The following is a 13,057-nucleotide window of genomic DNA, read 5'->3' on the forward strand; positions in this document are numbered from 1 at the left end:
ACTGTATTCCTAACATCCAGTACACTTATCTGATACATGTAAGGACTCAATATATGTACATCGAACTGAGTAATAATATCAATACTGATATGTATTGAGCACTCACCATGTACCTGGCAATAAAAGTCAATGAAAGCAGCACATTAGATAATGATCTTATGAAGTTGGTATTATTTTCCCAAATTAATCGAGGTTAAGTAACTTGCCCAAGATTGCTAGTCCAAACAAATGTGATCTCTCAGCTTCCTTTTAACTCCGAGATCACGTTTTGTTTTCACTTATGATACTCCAGGGATAAATGGTTTCTCCTTTAATCTGATTTCAACGTGTGTGTGTGTGTGTGTGTGTGTGTGTGTGTGTATGATGCTGGGGCTACAACGCAGGGTCTCCCTCCATGTTAGAAAATATTCTTTTGCTGAGCTATATCCCCAGTCTTGATTTCAACTTTTTGATGAAGGCTCCAAGTGCATGAATAAACAAAAATGCTGCACACATGTCCTCTTTCTAACTCCTAATTTACCTTGGGGAGAAGGCAGCTGCAATTTGTTTGTGGTTACTTGTGTTAGCACTGAGCCAGTCTCTTTGTAAGTATAGAGTCTGGAGGTCTCACTGGAGCTCTTAGTAGAATAGACTGCAAAACGATGGAAAGGGACAAAGTCCTCTCTGTGGCAGCTCTCACAGCGGCAGGCCAAATCTTGGAGAAAGCAGGCACATTCAAGGTGCAGAGCTCTCTGCTGTTCCTTGGGCCACAGCTCCCATGCAGCTTCTCTGAACAGAGGCATTCCAAATTCCAACATGTCAGTTTGTTGTAGGGCTAGCTTCTCTTGTAGCCTGAGAGAAGAGACTGAGCCAGCATCTAAAATTTAGAAAAATCTAAGTGAGAGTCTCCCTTATAGTCCTTTTATGCTAAATTATGGCAAATTCCCAAGCATAGGATTCTATTTTATAAGAAAATTTTTTTACAACTCATGGTTGGTCTACCTTTGTATAAAGAATTTTGCATCAATCTGAAAGTGATACTGACCATATCTAATAAAAGGGAAAAATGAGCACTTGCATAGAAGCACAGTTGAAAAGTTTCTTAATTGTTTCTCCTAAATTGAGTTTTTTTACTACAAATTGTTAAAAATGTCAAATCATCAGAAATGTTGTGTTTAAATACAGGGCCCAAACATATTTTGAAGTCAAGGGGAAATTATTTGTGGATTATATGTGTTTTGAGTCATCCATGCTACAATTTTATTCTTTAACATGGAGAATGTGAGATTGTAAATTATTTAATTTATATCTTGCTCTGTTCATGTTTATTTCAATACCATTTAAGTTTAGCCTCCTTATGAGTTTCTAAAATTAGCAATGTTTTTATCCTTTTCCTTATTATTTACACTTAGAAAACCAATAAAGGATGATAGCAATATTTGATGAACTGAAAATCAAAACACAAATAGTAACACATGGACTAACAATGAGCTGGACTTCTTATTTTTTTTGTTTGTTATTTTGAGGAAGGGTCTCTGTCTGAATCCCAGCTTAGGCTGGCCTTCACCTTATGATCCTCCTGGCCTCACTCTGCTGAGTGCTGGCATTACAGATGAGCACCACTGTGCCTGGCCCTTTTTGTTTTTTTGTCAGCACTGCGGATTGAACTCAGGGATCCTTGCTATGTAAGTTCTCTACCACTTGAATAACACCCCTAGTTCTTTTGCTTTAGTATTTTTTTTCAGATAGTGTCTTAGGCTTTTGCCTGGGCCAGTCTTGGACCACAACTGCAAGTAGTTAACATTACAGACAAGTACCATCACTCCTGACTTGTTTTTGAGATAGGTCTTGCTCACTTTTTTGCCTGAACTGGCCTCAAACCACAATCCTCCTACTTTTCCTCCTCCCCAGTACCTGGGATTATAGGCATGTACCACCATACCTGTCCAACTTTTCAAGGGGCTGGAATTCTTGGATTTAAGGCAATTCTGACATAGGATTTTTTTTTCACCATAACCATGGCTCCTTCATGGTTTAAATGATAATTTTATTATTGTTTCTTAGCCGTTAGCTTTCAGAGGGAAGCCCCTGATACACAATGTTGATAGTCTGAGCACAGAATATCTCCACTCTGCTCAAAACTGAGAACAAGGAAGCAGCCCTTCTCACCTGACTTTTTCTTCTTCTCTTTGGCCTGATCAATTATGTTGGCAATGGAAGGCACTAATGTGGACTTAGCAGGAAGTTCTTGGCTCTTGTTGAGCCAGCAGAGCACATGTATATCCACAAGAGCCCTCAACACTTGAAGCAGCTTATTTTTATCCCAGCCAGGCAGAAGGTGCTGCAGCAGATCTACATGGAAGGAGTGACCAATGATTGCAGCACACTTGATCAGCAACTGCTCCGCTGGGCTGAGTTGATCCATTTGGTTTACTGCTATTTCTGTTCCTCAGAAAAAGAAAAAAAAGAAAAGAAATGAACAAAATGTTGAGCCAGGCATGATGGTACATGCCTACATTCCTAGCACTTGGAAGGCTGATGCAGGAGCATTGATTCAAGGGCAGCCTGGACTAATTAGGGAGCCTCTGGCTCTAAAAACAAAAACAAAAGCAAACATGCACACATATGCACCAAAAAAAAAAAAAAAGACAATGTTTCTAGAAAACCAAGAATACACTGTCCATAATCTGTCCATCTTTAAAAACCAAAAAGCTTTTTTTTTTTTTTCATTTTTCTTTTATTATTCATATGTGCATACAAGGCTTGGTTTATTTCTCCCCCCTGCCCCCACCCCCTCCCTTACCACCCACTCCACCCCCTCCCGCTCCCCCCCTCAATACCCAGCAGAAACTATTTTGCCCTTATCTCTAATTTTGTTGTAGAGAGAGTATAAGCAATAATAGGAAGGAACAAGGGGTTTTGCTGGTTGAGATAAGGATAGCTATACAGGGCATTGACTCACATTGATTTCCTGTGCGTGGGTGTTACCTTCTAGGTTAATTCTTTTTAATCTAACCTTTTCTCTAGTTCCTGGTCTCCTTTTCCTATTGGCCTCAGTTGCTTTAAGGTATCTGCTTTAGTTTCTCTGCATTAAGGGCAACAAATGCTAGCTAGTTTTTTAGGTGTCTTACCTATCCTCACCCCTCCCTTGTGTGCTCTCGCTTTTATCATGTGCTCATAGTCCAATCCCCTTGTTGTGTTTGCCCTTGATCTAATGTCCACATATGAGGGAGAACATACGATTTTTGGTCTTTTGAGCCAGGCTAACCTCACTCAGAATGATGTTCTCCAATTCCATCCATTTATCAGCAAATGGTAACATTTCGTTCTTCTTCATGGCTGCATAAAATTCCATTGTGTATAGATACCACATTTTCTTAATCCATTCGTCAGTGCTGGGGCATCTTGGCTGTTTCCATAACTTGGCTATTGTGAATAGTGCCGCAATAAACATGGATGTGCAGGTGCCTCTGGAGTAACAGTCTTTTGGGTATATCCCCAAGAGTGGTATTGCTGGATCAAATGGTAGATCGATGTCCAGCTTTTTAAGTAGCCTCCAAATTTTTTTCCAGAGTGGTTGTACTAGTCTACATTCCCACCAACAGTGTAAGAGGGTTCCTTTTTCCCCGCATCCTCGCCAACACCTGTTGTTGGTGGTGTTGCTGATGATGGCTATTCTAACAGGGGTGAGGTGGAATCTTAGTGTGGTTTTAATTTGCATTTCCTTTATTGCTAGAGATGGTGAGCATTTTTTCATGTGTTTTCTGGCCATTTGAATTTCTTCTTTTGAGAAAGTTCTGTTTAGTTCACCTGCCCATTTCTTTATTGGTTCATTAGTTTTGGGAGAATTTAGTTTTTTAAGTTCCCTGTATATTCTGGTTATCAGTCCTTTGTCTGATGTATAGTTGGCAAATATTTTCTCCCACTCTGTGGGTGTTCTCTTCAGTTTAGAGACCATTTCTTTTGATGAACAGAAGCTTTTTAGTTTTATGAGGTCCCATTTATCTATGCTATCTCTTAGTTGCTGTGCTGCTGGGGTTTCATTGAGAAAGTTCTTACCTATACCTACTAACTCCAGAGTATTTCCTACTCTTTCTTGTATCAACTTAAGAGTTTGGGGTCTGATATTCAGATCCTTGATCCATTTTGAGTTAATCTTGGTATAGGGTGATATACATGGATCTAGTTTCAGTTTTTTGCAGACTGCTAACCAGTTTTCCCAGCAGTTTTTGTTGAAGAGGCTGCTATTTCTCCATCGTATATTTTTAGCTCCTTTGTCAAAGATAAGTTGCTTATAGTTGTGTGGCTTCATATCTGGATCCTCTATTCTGTTCCACTGGTCTTCATGTCTGTTTTTGTGCCAGTACCATGCTGTTTTTATTATTATTGCTTTGTAATATAGTTTGAAGTCAGGTATTGTGATACCTCCTGCATTGTTCTTTTGACTGAGTATTGCCTTGGCTATTCGTGGCCTCTTGTGTTTCCATATAAATTTAACAGTAGATTTTTCAATCTCTTTGATGAATGTCATTGGAATTTTGATGGGAATTGCATTAAACATGTAGATTACTTTTGGGAGTATAGACATTTTTACTATGTTGATTCTACCAATCCATGAGCATGGGAGATCTCTCCACTTTCTATAGTCTTCCTCAATCTCTTTCTTCAGAAGTGTATAGTTTTCCTTGTAGAGGTCTTTCACATCTTTTGTTAGGTTTACACCTAGGTATTTGATTTTTTTTGAGGCTATTGTAAATGGAATTGTTTTCATACATTCTTTTTCCGTTTGCTCGTTGTTAGTGTATAGAAATGCTAACGATTTTTCTATGTTGATTTTATATCCTGCTACCTTGCTATAGCTATTGATGATGTCTAGAAGCTTCTGAGTAGAGTTTTTTGGGTCTTTAAGGTATAGGATCATGTCGTCTGCAAATAGGGATATTTTGACAGTTTCTTTACCTATTTGTATTCCTTTTATTCCTTCTTCTTGCCTAATTGCTCTGGCTAGGAATTCCAGTACTATGTTGAATAGGAGTGGAGATAGTGGGCATCCTTGTCTGGTTCCTGATTTTAGAGGGAATGGTTTTAATTTTTCTCCGTTAAGTATAATGCTGGCTGTAGGTTTGTCATATATAGCTTTTATAATGTTGAGGAACTTTCCTTCTATTCCTAGTTTTCTTAGAGCTTTTATCATGAAATGATGTTGGATCTTATCAAAGGCTTTTCTGCATCTATTGAGATGATCAAATGGTTTTTGTCTTTGCTTCTGTTAATGTGGTTTATTACGTTTATTGATTTTCGTATGTTGAACCACCCCTGCATCCCTGGGATGAAGCCTACCTGGTCGTGGTGAATAATCTTTTTGATGTGTTGCTGAATTCGATTTGCCATTATTTTGTTGAGGATTTTTGCATCAATGTTCATTAAGGAGATTGGCCTATAGTTCTCCTTTTTGGAGGTGTCTTTGCCTGGTTTTGGGATAAGTGTAATACTGGCTTCATAAAATGTGTTTGGCAGTTTTCCTTCCCTTTCTATTTCATGGAACAGTTTAAGGAGGGTTAAACTGTTTAAAGGTCTTTAAAGGTCTGATAGAATTCAGCAGAGAATCCATCAGGTCCTGGACTTTTCTTTTTGGGGAGACTCTTGATTGCTGCTTCAATTTCATTTTGTGTTATAGGTCTATTCAGGTGATTAATTTCCTCTTGGTTCAGTTTTGGATGATCATATGTATCTAGAAATCTGTCCATTTCTTTTAGATTTTCAAATTTATTTGAATATAGGTTCTCAAAGTAGTCTCTGATGATTTCCTGGACTTCCATGGTGTTTGTTGTTATCTCCCCTTTTGCATTCCTGATTCTACTAATTTGGGTTTTTTCTCTCCTCATTTTAGTCAGGTTTGCCAGGGGTCTATCGATCTTGTTTATTTTTTCAAAGAACCAACTTTTTGTTTCATTAATTCTTTGTATGGTTTTTTTGGTTTCTATTTCGTTGATTTCAGCTCTTATTTTTATTATTTCTCTCCTTCTATTTGTTTTGGGATTTGCTTGTTCTTGTTTTTCTAGGAGTTTGAGATGTATCATTAGGTCATTGATTTGGGATCTTTCAATCTTTTTAATATATGCACTCATGGCTATAAACTTTCCTCTCAAGACTGCCTTAGCTGTGTCCCATAGGTTCTGGTAGGTTGTGTTTTCATTTTCATTGACTTCTAGGAACTTTTTAATTTCCTCTTTTATTGCATCGATGATCCATTCTTCATTAAGTAAAGAGTTATTTAGTTTCCAGCTGTTTGCATGTTTTTTGTCTTTACTTTTGTTGTTGAGTTCTACTTTTACTGCATTGTGGTCAGATAGTATGCATGGTATTATTTCTATTTTCTTATATTTGCTGAGGCTTGCTTTGTGCCCTAGGATATGATCTATTTTGGAGAAGGTTCCATGGGCTGCTGAGAAGAATGTATATTGTGTAGAGGTTGGATGAAATGTTCTGTAGACATCTACTAGGTCCACTTGATCTATTGCATATTTTAGATCTTGGATTTCTTTATTGAGTTTTTGTTTGGATGACCTATCTATTGATGATAATGGAGTGTTAAAGTCTCCCACAACCACTGTGTTGGCGTTTATATATGCTTTTAGGTCTTTCAGGGTATGTTTGATGAAATTGGGTGCGTTGACATTGGGTGCGTACAGATTGATGATTATTATTTCCTTTTGGTCTATTTCCCCTTTTATTAGTATGGAATGTCCTTCTTTATCTCGTTTGATCAATGTAGGTTTGAAGTCTACTTTGTCAGAGATAAGTATTGCTACTCCTGCTTGTTTTCGGGGGCCATTGGCTTGGTAAATCTTCTTCCAGCCTTTCATCCTAAGCATATGCTTATTTCTGTCGGTGAGATGAGTCTCCTGTAAGCAACAAATTGTTGGATCTTCTTTTTTAATCCATTTTGTCAAACGGTGTCTTTTGATGGGTGAATTAAGTCCATTAACATTAAGTGTTAGTACTGATAGGTATGTGGTGATTCCTGCCATTTAGTTATCTTAGTTGTTTGAAGGTTTGATTGTGTGTACCTAACTTGATGTTACTCTCTACTGTCTTGCTTTTTCTTATCCTGTGGTTTGGTGCTGCCTGCCTTTTCATGGTTAAGTTGGGTGTCACTTTCTGTGTGCAGGATCCCTTGCAGAATCTTTTGTAATGGTGGCTTTGTGGTCACATATTGTTTTAGTTTCTGCTTATCATGGAAGACTTTTATTGCTCCATCTATTTTGAATGATAGCTTTGCTGGGTAGAGTATCCTGGGGTTGAAGTTATTTTCATTCAGTGCCCGGAAGATCTCACCCCACGCTCTTCTTGCTTTTAATGTTTCTGTTGAGAAGTCTGCTGTGATTTTGATGGGTTTACCTTTGTATGTTACTTGTTTTTTCTCTCTTGCAGCCTTCAATATTCTTTCCTTAGTTTCTGAACTTGTTGTTTTAATGATGATATGTTGTGGAGTAGTTCTATTTTGATCTGGTCTGTTTGGTGTCCTGGAGGCCTCTTGCATTTGTATGGGAATATCTTTCTCTAGATTTGGGAAATTTTCTGTTATTATTTTGTTGAATATATTACGCATTCCCTTCGCTTGCACCTCTTCTCCTTCTTCGATGCCCATGATTCTCAAGTTTGGTCTTTTGATGGAGTCGGTGAGTTCTTGCATTTTCTTTTCACAGGTCTTGAGTTGTTTAATTAGTAGTTCTTCAGTTTTTCCTTTAATTACCATTTCATCTTCAAGTTCTGAGATTCTGTCTTCTGTTTGTTCTATTCTGCTGGATTGGCCTTCCGTTTTGTTTTGCAGTTCTGTTTCGTTCTTTTTTCTGAGGTTTTCCATATCCTGGCTGTTTTCTTCTTTATTGTTGTCTATCAAAAAGCTTGTTTTTTATCCATCTCACCTAAGATCTTGCTTTAATCCTTCTTTGACACAGCCAAACCTCTTGAAAGATCCTTATCTCCATGTTCTTGCTTCTTACTAATTGTTCAACCAACAATCACTTTTCTACTACACTAAAGAAAGTATTCTTCCGTGATCACCAAAATCTTGTGTTGGTAGACCCCAAACTTCTCTGAATCACTCAGCTACATTATTCCTTTCCATTTTCTTGACCAATCAGCACTTAGGTTCTTTTCTTCTTCTTTATTCCTCCTCCTCCAGTCTCTTCCTCCCCCTTTTCCCCTTTTTTGTTTTGAAACAGTATCTTACTATGTGGCCCAGGCTGGTGTCAAATTCATGATCCTCCTGCCACAGCCTCCTAAGTGCTAGGATTACAGGTGTGTGCCACCACACTTGGCTTCTTATTTTCAATTAAACTTTTGGGTCATATTTCTTGGTCCAGATCTCTGATTACTGTAAAGATCTTAATTAACTTCAAACATTTTAGAAAATCTTTCTATAGTCTGACCTAAACATTAAAGTAGTTGGTATTAAGCCAGTAAGTAACCAAGCCCCCAAACCTTTGAGTCATTCTAAACCTGTCCTTTCCTTGACAACCTGCAGGTCACCCACTTATCCTTTCTGAAGATTTCTTGCCTATGTTTACTCATAAACAACATTACTATAGTCATTTTCATGGGAAACACTATAGTGCCCTGCTTTGCACATCTCCAATTTCTTCTCATTCTTATCCCAGTAACAAATTAACTAGTAGAAGAATTAAATATATGCAGTACAAATATTAACATGTCAGTTCCTTTCTTAAACACCTTTAAAATGTATGTAGTCTTCCACAATCTAATTCTGGCCTTTCATTTAGACCAAGGCTTTTGCTGAGCTATTCATTTGGGGCTGTGAGTTAGCAACCCCTTTTCCTTTCCTGACAATGTTGACTTTGGGTTAATTTTCTAGCTGTTTCCTGAGATTCTGATAAAATCAGAATGTCAGCTGTGTTACCAAGCAACCCTGCTTAGACTAAGAATGACTTCTGACTTTGAACTGGAAAAACATGAATGATGAATGGTGATGTTAAGGAATAGCTTTGGGCTTCCTTAGATGTAGTAATGTTTAGTAAAAGCTATGGCTGTCAGGTTGTTAAAAAAGATGTAAGTCCTTATCTTGACTTTGGACTTCTAAATATCCATGCTCATGGTCACATTTCCCCAAACTAGAGCTATTCCTTGAGGCTCCAGAAAACAGCCCTTAGACTTCCATGCCAACTGCTGTGAGGATTCCTACTGAAGGAAACCATCTGCTGCCATTCTGCTAGCAGGCTGTATGTCCTTCTAAGGAAAGCCAGTGCCAGTTCATTGCTATATGAACATAAACTATCTAGTTGGACCTAAAACTTCCAGAATGAAGATAGCTCATATTATTATTTCTTATTTATTTATTCTTATTATTATATTAAATATATCAAATTATATTATCAATAGATTAATCATTCATTAAATATAACTATTTAATTATTAAATTGCTATTATGTGATCATTCATATAATTAACTATAATTATTATTAAATATTAAATATTATAAATGTTATTTATTAATACATTTATTATGTGCTATGATTTATTTCACTTAATCCTCAGTTAATCCCATGTTATCCTTACTTGATTGATGGGTGAGAAAGCTAAGGTTAGATAAAAAAGAAAGTTCTTTGGTTAGTGAGTTGACAGTGCCCTGATTTTTCTGACTTCAGAGCCCTGGCTCTTTTCTACAAGTGTTCTGAATGGTGGTTTCATGTACATGACTTATTTTATCATCAAGATGTTATTTTACTTGAAGGTACATTAATCATAATATTCCTCAAAAGGGCTTAATATGGTACCTTGCCCACCAAACACTTTTTACAAAATCACTTAGAAATACCCTAGCTGGACATGGTCGCACACACCTGTAACCCTAACATTCAGGAGATGGGGGGCAGGAGGATAGAGCATTCAAGGCCTGCTTGGGCTACATAGCAAGACCCTATCTCAAAAACAAAGCCAAAATTCATTTCTAAGAATATCTCCTTTCTAACTATGTCTGCCCAATTCTACTGGTTTCTTTATACTTTACCTCACCAGTCAAAAGAAACTTACATGGCACTCTTTTTTTTTTTTCTTTTAATTAAACTGTTGCTAGGTACATAACATACCTGTACCACAGATTGTCTTTTTCTTTTGGTGGTACTGGGGTTTGAACTTGGGGCCTTGTGCTTGCTAGGCAGGTGTTCTACCACTTGAGTCATGCCCCCAGCCCTTTTTGCTTTAGTTATTTTGGGGATAGAGTCTTGCATTTTTGCCTGTGTCACCATCCTCCTATAAAACTTCATAGCCAGAATGACAGGTGCTAGCCACCATGCCCAGCTATTGGTTGAAACGGGGTCTTCAGAACTTTTTGCCTAGGCTTGCCTCGAACTGCTGTATTCTTGACCTCTACCTCTCACGTAGCTGAGATTACAGGCATGAACACTGTGCCTGGATGCAGATTTTCTTAAATCTTATCAATATCATTTCCCTTGCTTACTGTCTTTTCTGGCATGGTAACATGCACAAAAGGAAACTCAGTACCTAATTTTTATTAAATAACTGGAAAACTTTCTGGGTCACCAGTCAGCCCCAAAGAGAACAATGGGCCCATTTAAGTAAAATGTTAATCAAGTAGCATTATATGTTTTCAAAGAGCTCTTCAGGCCATTCTAGAACTTATTTCTAGAAGACAGGTTTCTGCTTTAGAAAAAAGCAAAGCCAGAATGATAGAGACATGTACTATAACCATCCACCCAATTACTAATTGTGACTTCTGTAATTGGTTCACTTGAGGTATTCGAAAGACTTGCCTTTTAACAGTGGTGGGAGAAGCAGCGTATCCAAGTTCACATCATCTTTGACAGTACAGACATAAAGTCCCTGTTCTTCAGAGATTGCAGGAGAAATACAATATATTGTGGATCTTATAGCATTGGCTGTGAGGGGAAAAGACTATATTTGAGGAAAACACCATGCTTAGTGACTGTAGGTGTAAAAACACAAAAATGCAAGAATTTAGCCAAGATACTACAGGATGAAGGTGAGTGGAACACACCATAGTTTAACATGCTTTATTCTAACCCATCCTGCTTGTTCTGTCTTATAAACTAACAATATTCTCTAGACCATCTAATTTCTAACCATTGTTCACTATTCCTGTTCACCTTGTAATAGCCCTTCTTTCTATTACCTCACAGCTCTAGGATGTCTTTCTGGATTTACACATACTTTTCTCCTCTCCTTCTCTCTCATCTCTCCCCTCCCCTCAACCCCCATCCAAACCCTCAAAGCAACCTTCTCATTAGTAATGTACAGTTCTCTATTCTGGACCCTAATAGTTGTAAATCCTACTTTCCTATACCTACTTCTTGGGCTAATAAAAAAGGACCTATTTCAGATCAGTTGACTGAATTAAGTTATCTGAGACAGGGATTTAGAGTTTTCGCCCTAGCTATATAATATTTGTAGAGCATACTTCATCTGGGCCTAATTTGACCCACAAGGTCAGTAGGGAAACTGGTGATGCCATAGTGGAGAATGAACTGCAGCAGCTGGGCCAGGGTGAAATCCTTGGAAGCTAACTTTACCTGAAAGAGTTTCCCACTTGCTGTTCTATTCCTTCTCCTTTTGTAAGTCATGAAAAAGCAATGTATCCTTAGCGAGACGGTCCTGGCATAGCACCTCACAATAAAAGGGGTTTCCGAAGCACCTGTAGAGAAGATAGCTGCAGAAAGGTAAGTAGGATATTGCTGACTAAAGATGCTCACTTGAGGGGAGTCAAGTATTAAGGGTACTTCATACTGAAGGATTTTTTTTTGTTAAAATTAGATCTTGATGCTATACACTAATAGAGGGAAGCAACAAAACAGAAGTGTAAAAATCAAACAATTTCTGATCAGCTTTGAAGTGCATTTTGGTAGTAAATTCTTCCTCAACTATTTTGCTTCTATTGACTTTATAGAGCCTGGCAGAAACTGACCTGATCACATATACCTGACACATTACGCAAGCCAAGTGCTAACTGCCTGGTGAAAACCTGGGAGGATATCCCAGGAAGGTAGTGTCTTGGTCCTTAACGAGGATACTGTCTCCATTAACTCTAGCTGTGGGCCTCATCATGGTTACTAATGCCATTTTCTCACCCAACTCTGGTGAGACCCGAGCCTCCTCACTTGTATTATGGCACTGGCTTCTCCCTTAATGAAGTATCCAGGTAATCCTAGCCACTCACATCTGCAGCTCTTTGGGGATGCTCACCACCCCTAGTTCCCAACATGCCATTCTCAACAGTGAGGTTGCTGACAACTTTGAAATGGGCACAAGGATAGCCTGAGGGCTCTGCAGGAAGTGCTGGGCACAGCCACACAGGGTGACAGGAAGAGTCAATGTCATCACCATGATGATAGGCACACTGGAGAGCAAAGTTCCCAAAAATTCCCAAGCAGCAGCATCCATATACTGGGCCTCATCAATGAGGAAAATCAGTGGTGTTTCTCTTACTGCCTGGAAATAACAGCAAAGAAACAGTATCAACCTCTGATTAGAAATAAAGTCACTTGGGTTTCTGAATCTACTGTGAATTTCCCATCAACAATTTAAATAAAATGTCAACAGGGGCTAGAGTGTTAAGAGTAAAATATATTTTCTTAGTCTAGGTAAAATTTTACTTTATAAATAAAAACAATAAAGCTCATATATCTAATACCTAAAGAAACATGAGTTCTTTTGTACAAGAAAATATTCTAACTATAAAATGAAGTAAGCACCAAAATATTCCCTTAATCAAACTTGAAACTTTCAAATATTTCATCTTGGCAAAGGCTTCATCCTGTGTGGGAATTCACAATACTTTAAAACAGCACTTTCCAAATCAGGCTGCACATGAGAATCTCCAGGGAATGCTTGCCAACACTGGGAGCAATTACCAGGTTCCACTCACGTACACTTTGAAAAAGTATATTCACTTTCATCCCCACTTTCCATTCTACTCCCCACTGTCTCAGGTAACCATTCCAATGTATTTATCCTATAGCTTTTCATTTGTATTTTGTTCTCATAAAATGTGCATTGTTATTTTGTTAAGTAAATTGTTTTT

The 13,057-nt window shown here is 38.0% G+C and overlaps 1 protein-coding gene across 1 annotated transcript in view; it reads right to left on the reverse strand.

Moving 5' to 3' along the window:
• The window catches only part of LOC141425633 (adenylate cyclase type 10-like), a 48,295-nt gene that overhangs the window by 11,487 nt on the left and 23,751 nt on the right, over positions 1–13,057 (reverse strand). The window contains exons 16-19 of the mRNA XM_074082235.1: positions 11,550–12,465; positions 10,773–10,898; positions 2,149–2,421; positions 521–856 (exon numbers count right to left, since the gene is read on the reverse strand). The gene's annotated coding sequence lies outside the window, so the exon portion shown is untranslated. The remainder of the gene's footprint in view (positions 1–520; positions 857–2,148; positions 2,422–10,772; positions 10,899–11,549; positions 12,466–13,057) is intronic.

This window comes from Castor canadensis, chromosome 8 (genome assembly GCF_047511655.1).
Source record: "Castor canadensis chromosome 8, mCasCan1.hap1v2, whole genome shotgun sequence".
NCBI lineage: Eukaryota > Metazoa > Chordata > Mammalia > Rodentia > Castoridae > Castor > Castor canadensis.